Source organism: Hordeum vulgare, chromosome 7H (genome assembly GCF_904849725.1).
Source record: "Hordeum vulgare subsp. vulgare chromosome 7H, MorexV3_pseudomolecules_assembly, whole genome shotgun sequence".
NCBI lineage: Eukaryota > Viridiplantae > Streptophyta > Magnoliopsida > Poales > Poaceae > Hordeum > Hordeum vulgare.
This window is the reverse complement of record NC_058524.1, coordinates 358,884,823-358,892,322: the sequence shown is the minus strand read 5'-3', so window position 1 is coordinate 358,892,322 and position 7,500 is coordinate 358,884,823.

The following is a 7,500-nucleotide window of genomic DNA, read 5'->3' as shown; positions in this document are numbered from 1 at the left end:
CCTTAGGCCGTTTGCTCCTAGCCATGCATCAAACAGCACCCGCAGCCAATAGTAGCTTGCCACGTGTACCCTTCTTTTAGTACTAGTTAGCTTTATATTTTTCTGTCTATATTACAAACACAGAAAGTTTCAATCTTGTTTTGCCCACAACTTTTTATCCCGAAGTCCAATGACATTTATTATTTTTCCAGTAGCTCACAAATTTCCTTTAGTTTTTAAAAACATATAATTTGTCTATGTTTGAAATTTTCAAATATAAGTTAGAGCAGATTTAGTTTAAACCTTGTCTTGCCTATTCCAGTAGTTTAAAAAATGATTTTGAGTTGATTCTTTTTACTACTGCTTCCTAGTGATCAAATCGTACTGTGGTAGAAGTTTCAAAATTTGTAAAGTACTTTTACTGGTGTTTTCAATAGAAACAAGTTTTTGCCATACCGGCGCGTGTTGAACTCTTTTACTTAGGCATTAGCAAATACTTACTAGCGATGTTATTTTTACTTGTGGCATGATTGAAGTGCTTATGGTGTGCTTTGTGTTTGTATCGGTAGATCATCCGGAGTGCGAAGCGTGTTACTTAGAAGCGCTCGAGCAAGACAACTATCATCAAGGCAAGTCATCTTGATCATGTTATTTTACCTATGTTTTCGATGCATGGTAGATCACCTTCTTGCCCAATTTGCATGCTGCCTAGGTACTTGGAAACTTTAGTATAAGTTGTAGTATCATGTGGTAGGAACACAACAACCCCGATACTTGGCCCCGGGACGACAATTTCTTAATGCTATGCTTGAGTAGACGGGTTATCGGTTCAGTGTTTACCACGAGTGATGCGAGGTTGATATAATAATCAAGACCGGCTAAGACAAGATTTTTCAAGACCTCGGACGCAATGCAACTCTGTGTGAAGGACGGTTGATCGGCTCCCTTTTAACAACCCAAAATTATAAATTTTGGAATGTTAATATAATTATTAGATTGATTGTTTGTTCGCTTGAGTGATTGAAAGCTTGAGTGAAATTTGAAAACTTTTCAAAACTTTTGAATGAGAGGGAATAAAATGACTTTCCCCTTTTTCCTGTGAACTCAAATTCATTTTTTTTTAAAACCAACGAGAGGAGATAGCATGACTTCTTCAACTACAAAGAATTTGAACCAAGGTGGCACTTGAATTTCCTTTCGATTTTTCATTTGCATTTTGTTTTCTTCTTCACTCACGGAATGTCGGGAACAATACTTTGTGAAACAAGAGAAAAAGAGAGGAGAAACATGACCCTCCAAACCCGGGGATATTCTTGGAAATATTTGAGCCATGACACCCAAGATTTATTTGAGTAATTATTTGCAAAAAGAAATAAAGCATTTAGGGGATTTTCTGAAAAAACATTTTTTTGAAGTATTTCGGCTGTGGAAAAATGTCCATCTTTTTGAATTTATTTTTCTGAAAATTTTAATATATCATACCCCTATATTCCAAGGATATTCTATTTCCTCTTAATCGTATTAATTCCTGTTTTAATAAAAAGGGAAAGAGATCTCTTATTTTAGGAATGTACTTGGGCCACGTTAGGAAACCAATCTGGCCCAATCCCACCTTCTTCTTCCTCCTCATGACCTTCCTTCTGTGGCCATGGCAGAAGCTTCCCAGGAAGCTTCCCTCCCCCGATTCGCGGGCTACACTTCCTTCCCGAGCCTCCCACCACCCCTATAAGAAAGCCCCTCCTCTCCTCGTTCCATTTTCCCCATCAGCTCGTCCTCTCCCTGCCCGTAGCCACGACGCCCCCACCATTGTTGTTCCTGCAAGGAGCCGAACAGAAGAACGCCCAGGAGCACCTGACGCCCCCTTCCTCGCCTCCGGGACCCCCTCCGCCGTTCCCCCTCCCCGCCGGCGACCTCCCCACCTCGCCGGAGCAGCTACCTCGCCGGAGTTCTTCCTCTCTGTCACCCATGGTGAGATTCACGAAATCCCGTATTGCAGTTTTTTCAGAAAATTGCAATCTTAGAAAATTCATATCTATTAGTCTATAACTCAGAATTAGGTGATTCTTTTTGCGTTGGATCAAAAATTTTATTTAGTTTCTGTAGGTATATAATTTGTCTATGTTTGGAGTTATAAAAATTGAGTTAGATCAGATTTGAATTAAAGCTTGTTTTGCTTATTCCGGGAGTTTAAAGATAGCTTTTAATTTGATTCTTTTTGCTGCTGCTTCCTATTGATCATATATTTCAGTAGTTTAAGTTTAAATTTTTTTTAAATATTTTTAATTGGGTTTTTTACCAAAACAGATTCTGTTTTAGTTCTTTTAGGATTATAGCTATTTCTTTTTCTATATTTGTTTTTAAATTAGTTTATTTTATATTTGAGAAATTTTATATTTGGTTTTTTGTTAGATAGCAGTAGGTTTGCAACAAGTTTTGATTTTTATTCTTATTTGTTTGCATGGAATCAATTCTAGTTCTATACTAACTTGCGAATTGATTGCATTGCTAGTTTGATTTCCTATTTTCAAAATACTTATAAAATAATATTGTTTTGTAAATTTTACTTCTGTTATCTTAGTTATTTTATATTTTGTTTTCTTTTATTTTTTCTATTTTTGTGTTTTATTTTCTGTTAGACCAAAAACTATTTAGTGTTTGACGTAGTAGAAGACTCCCTAGTCTTATTTGAAGTTTCCTTCGGATTCTTATTCACTCTCTCTTTTGTTTTGATTGCTAGAATGATTGCTAGTATGAGTGCTTATGTGAATGATATGTTTGTTATATAGATTTCATCGGAGAGTGACGAGTAGTCTATCAAGTTATTTCTCGAGAAATTCTTCTTCGTCAACATCACCAGGCAAGTCACTTTGATCATACTATCACCTATGTTTTATGCATCGTAGTTCTGCCATCCTATGCCCAATTGCATGCTGAGTAGGTACTTGGAATTTTAATATAGTTTGTAGTGTCATGTGGTAGGCACCCAACAACCCCGATACTTGGCCCCGGGACGACAAATTTCATATTGCTATGCTTGAGTAGACGGGATTTCGGTTGAGTGCATAACACGAGTGATGCGAGGTTGATTAAATAATCAAGACCGGTTAAGACAAGATTTTCAAGACCTCGGACGCAATGCAACTCTGGGTGAATGACGGTTGATTGGCTCCCTGGAAAACCCAGTGGATGACCCGGGATGCTGGAGAGGCCATGACATCCTGTGGAAAGCTTCACCCAGGCTCAAAGAGACGGACGGATATTTTCAAGACCCAAGGCTTACCTGCACAGCCACAAGTCATTATGGGCTCTGGCTTGGTTGGACAACGCGGCGACTCTGGACAGACGGTGCTAGCAGATGTAGAAGAACGGTAGGATTGGATGGGCACCGACAGGGATTCAGAGGAACCCGTTGAAAGACCATGTTTTGATCATCCGGTCTTCAAACACCCTGAAGTGCGAGGACATACTCGGAGGTGATCAAATCTTGTGGGGAACGTGTGCAAAACTTTGCAGAGTATTCAAACCTAATCGATTAGCCGTGTCCACGGTCATGGACAACTTGAGCCAAAGGAACTGAAGTTATCTGGATTTCTCAACACCATTAAATATATTTGATGAGGGTAAGTATTGATAACTCGGGTACGAGAACTTGTTGGCGGAACCATCTCGTTAACAACCAACAATGTAGTAACATTTTGCTTTTAGCCCTCTCTTGATGTAGGAGAAAACTTGCTTTTCGCTAAAAACTTATAGCCCCACCTGCCATATATGCATATAGTATAAATGATTACTTTTCACCCCTCTCTTATGTGACTTGCCGGCATATTCAATATGCTGACCTACACGGCTGCAATGTCTTATCTTGCAGATATTTTTCTTCGACGAGTAAGAGTACGATTCAGGGTTACGGTCTACACTCAACTTGCCGTTAGTGTTAATTGGTACTCCACTCCCTTGACAGCTTCCACTAAGATATTTAAGGTATATATCAGTTTTACGCTATTTACATGAGATTGCACTTTGATATATACATTGATGTACTGTGTGTGCCAGCATACTGATCCAGGGATGGCACAGATACACAGAGGCTTGATTCGTTTTGAGTCGGGTCGCTACATCCGTGGAGAACCCAGTGGATGCCCGGGATGCTGGAGAGGCCATGTCATCCTGCGGAAAGCTTCACCCAGGCTCGAAGAGACGGACGGAGACTTCAAGACTCAAGGCTTACCTGCACAGCCACAAGTCATTGTGGGCTTTGGCTTGGTTGGATAACGCGGCGACTCTGGACAGGCGGTGCTAGCAGATGTAGAAGAACGGTAGGATTGGATGGGCACCGGCAGGGATTCAAAGGGACCCGTTGAAAGACCATGTTTTGATCATCCGGTCTTCAAACACCCTGAAGTGCGAGGACAAACCCGGAGGCGATCAAATCTTGTGGGGAACGTGTGCAAAACTCTGCAGAGTGCCCAACCTAATCGATTAGCCGTGTCCACGGTCATGGACAACTTGAGCCGAAGGCATTGAATTTCCCCTGAACTCTCGACACAACTTAATAATGATGTGGGTGTTAACAACTATTCGGGTACGAGAATTGGTTGGCGGAACCATCTCGTTATAAACAAACTATGTAGTAATATTTTCCTTTCAACCCCTCTTGTTGTAGGATAAAACTGGCTTTATGCAAAACTTAGCCCCACCGGCCAAATATGCATGTAGAGATAGTTGATATTATTTTACTCCTCTCTTTGATGACTTGCCGGCATATTCAATATGCTGACCTACACGGCTGCAACGTATCATGTTGCAGAGTACTTTTCCGACCAGGAGTGAGGCTACGATCTACGCTCACCGACATGCCCTTGGAGTCGGATGGACTCGTCTACCTGATGCCTCCGCTAGTCTTCGTTAGATATCTCATGAGTTGGCCTTCAGCCACTTTATTGTAATCCTTTATTGTAATAAAGTACTCTTTATGAGATTCGATTAACAAAGCTGTGTGATTGAACTCTTGTATATATACATTATGTATTGTGTGTGTACCAGCATTGATCTTGGGATGGTACGGAAACACCAGAGGCTTGACTCGTCTTGAGTCGGGTCGCTACAGAAATGGTATTCAGAGCACACGCTGACCCTAGGACGTAACCTCTAGGAATGGAAAAGCCTTAGGAAGAAAACTATTTTCTCTTATGTCTATAAATCTTCTATTTCCTCTTCTGATCATTTCTGACTTCTCTCCGATTTTCCAATGTTTAGATGGCCACCTTCATCCCAGTTAAGTTCACGGAGTTTTGCCAGCCCGACGCCACTATGCCATTCGGAAAGGAGCTGGTGCAGATCACCAAGGATTTGAGGATTGCTCTGCCGACTATCACAGGGAAGCCAACTTCGTCTTACGCGGAGGATTCACGCTACAGGATCGAGGTGCATATTCCTGGAAGGACATTCCAGCCGCGCACTGAGCCGATGGATTTCAAGTTCATCGCACCCAACTGGATTCTCGGAAGGGACATGGTGATCCATTGTGCCCTCGGACGTATCAAGGAAGAATACAAAGGCTGCCCAATTTCTCTAGACCTACTCACCGTATCCCGGAGAAACGAAGACGGAGAAATCATCTCAAGCAAGACCAAGGACGCTCTCTTGTCTTATGCCCAGACCTTGGAGAAGTACAGCGGGACTCTGGAGCATCACGTGATCAAGGACGCCAGGAAGATCAAGCAACTGTCACTCCGCGAGCTTGAACTAGAAGAAGCAGCCCGGGAAGCCCACTATGAGAACGAACTGGAGGCGAAGGACTTTCTAGAGCGGATCGAGAAGCTGAAGACTCGAGTTGCATACCTGGAGGAGGAACTGGACATGGGCGAGAACCTTCATCCCGAAGGAGACGTAGCCCCCTTGATCAACAACGACGAGGACTATGAAGAAAGCTCTACCGAAGGACCTGTCACCATGCTTTTCTGAGGAGGACACTTAGACTAGACCACCAAATTTACTTTATCGTTATACATTTTAGGCCGATGTTTAGGATTATCGAATTTTGTATCCCCGTGTGAACCTTTGTGATGATATTGAATAAAATGTGTGGTGTGATACTTGTGTGTTGCATTCATATGGGTAGTGTAATTCCTCTTAGACCATTGTTCTATGCTAATCTCACCCCTCCACAAACATCAGATGCCTCCGAGACGCGGCCCTGAGTCCAACTTTCCGCCGGAACTCACCCAGTTGATCCAGCAACAAAACACCCTGATGCAGCTGATCATCCAGAACCAGAACAATAACAACAACCGTCACCCACCCCAGGCCGACAATCTCACCCGTTTCTTGAGGTTGAACCCTCCAACTTTCTCCAGCAGCATTGAGCCCATTGTGGCAGATGATTGGCTCCGCAAGTTGGAGCGTGAACTTATCACTGCTGGTTGTACTGAAGCTGAGAAGGTGCGTTTTGCCGCGCATCAACTTGAAGGCCCTGCAGCTGCTTGGTGGGAGAACTACACCACCACTTACCCCATTGCTGGAGTCACTTGGGAGCAATTTAAGCAAGCCTTCCGCACCGCACATGTCTCAGTAGGTGCAATGAGTCTGAAGAAGCATGAGTTTCGCAACTTACGCCAGGGGAATCGCTCTGTGGCCCAGTACGTTGATGAATTCAGCATGCTCGCCCGTTATGCACCTGGAGATGTGGCCGATGATGCGGCCAAGCAGGAAAAGTTCTTGGAAGGACTCAATGATGAGCTCAGCATTCAGTTGACTGTAGCCACCTTCAACAACTACCAGGAGCTGGTTGATAAGGCCCTCATCTTGGAAGGGAAACACCAGCAGATGGAGAACCGTAAGCGAAAGTATGGGGTTGGAAAGTTCAACTCCGGCACTCAGCAGAAGCCTCGCTATACCCCCTATTCAGGGAATACCGGGACTGGATCCCGTAAGTTTGGAGGACACGTTCAGCATAACCACCCGGTGCACAACCATGGAGGCCACAACCATGGAGGAAATGGGAACCACCGCAACAACAGCAATTTCAAGAATGGCGGTACTGGCACTCAACAGCATTCAGCTCCAGCTCAGAAGGATCTGACTCACATCACTTGCTTCAAGTGTCAGAAGACGGGACACTATGCCACTGATTGTCCCCAGAACAATCAAGGAAGTGGAAACGACAACGGCAACTCTGCAGCAAAGAAGCCCAATCCTTTTCCTCGAGCTCAGGTGAACCACCTTGATGTTGAAGAGGTCTATGATCACCCCGATACTGTGGTTGGTAAGTTTTTGCTAAATTCACGTCCAGTATTGGTACTTTTTGATTCTGGTGCAACACATTCATTCATATCAACGGTAGTTGTGGAAAAGTATAGTTTGCCAACTAGAACCCTCAGCCAACCTATTAAGGTCAGTTCCCCAGGAGGCATGATGACAGCCGGGATAGGATGCCATGCTTTGAGTCTCAACATCGGGAACCATAATTTTCCCACCGACCTCATCGTATTAGAGTCCCAGGGATTGGATCTAGATCTAACG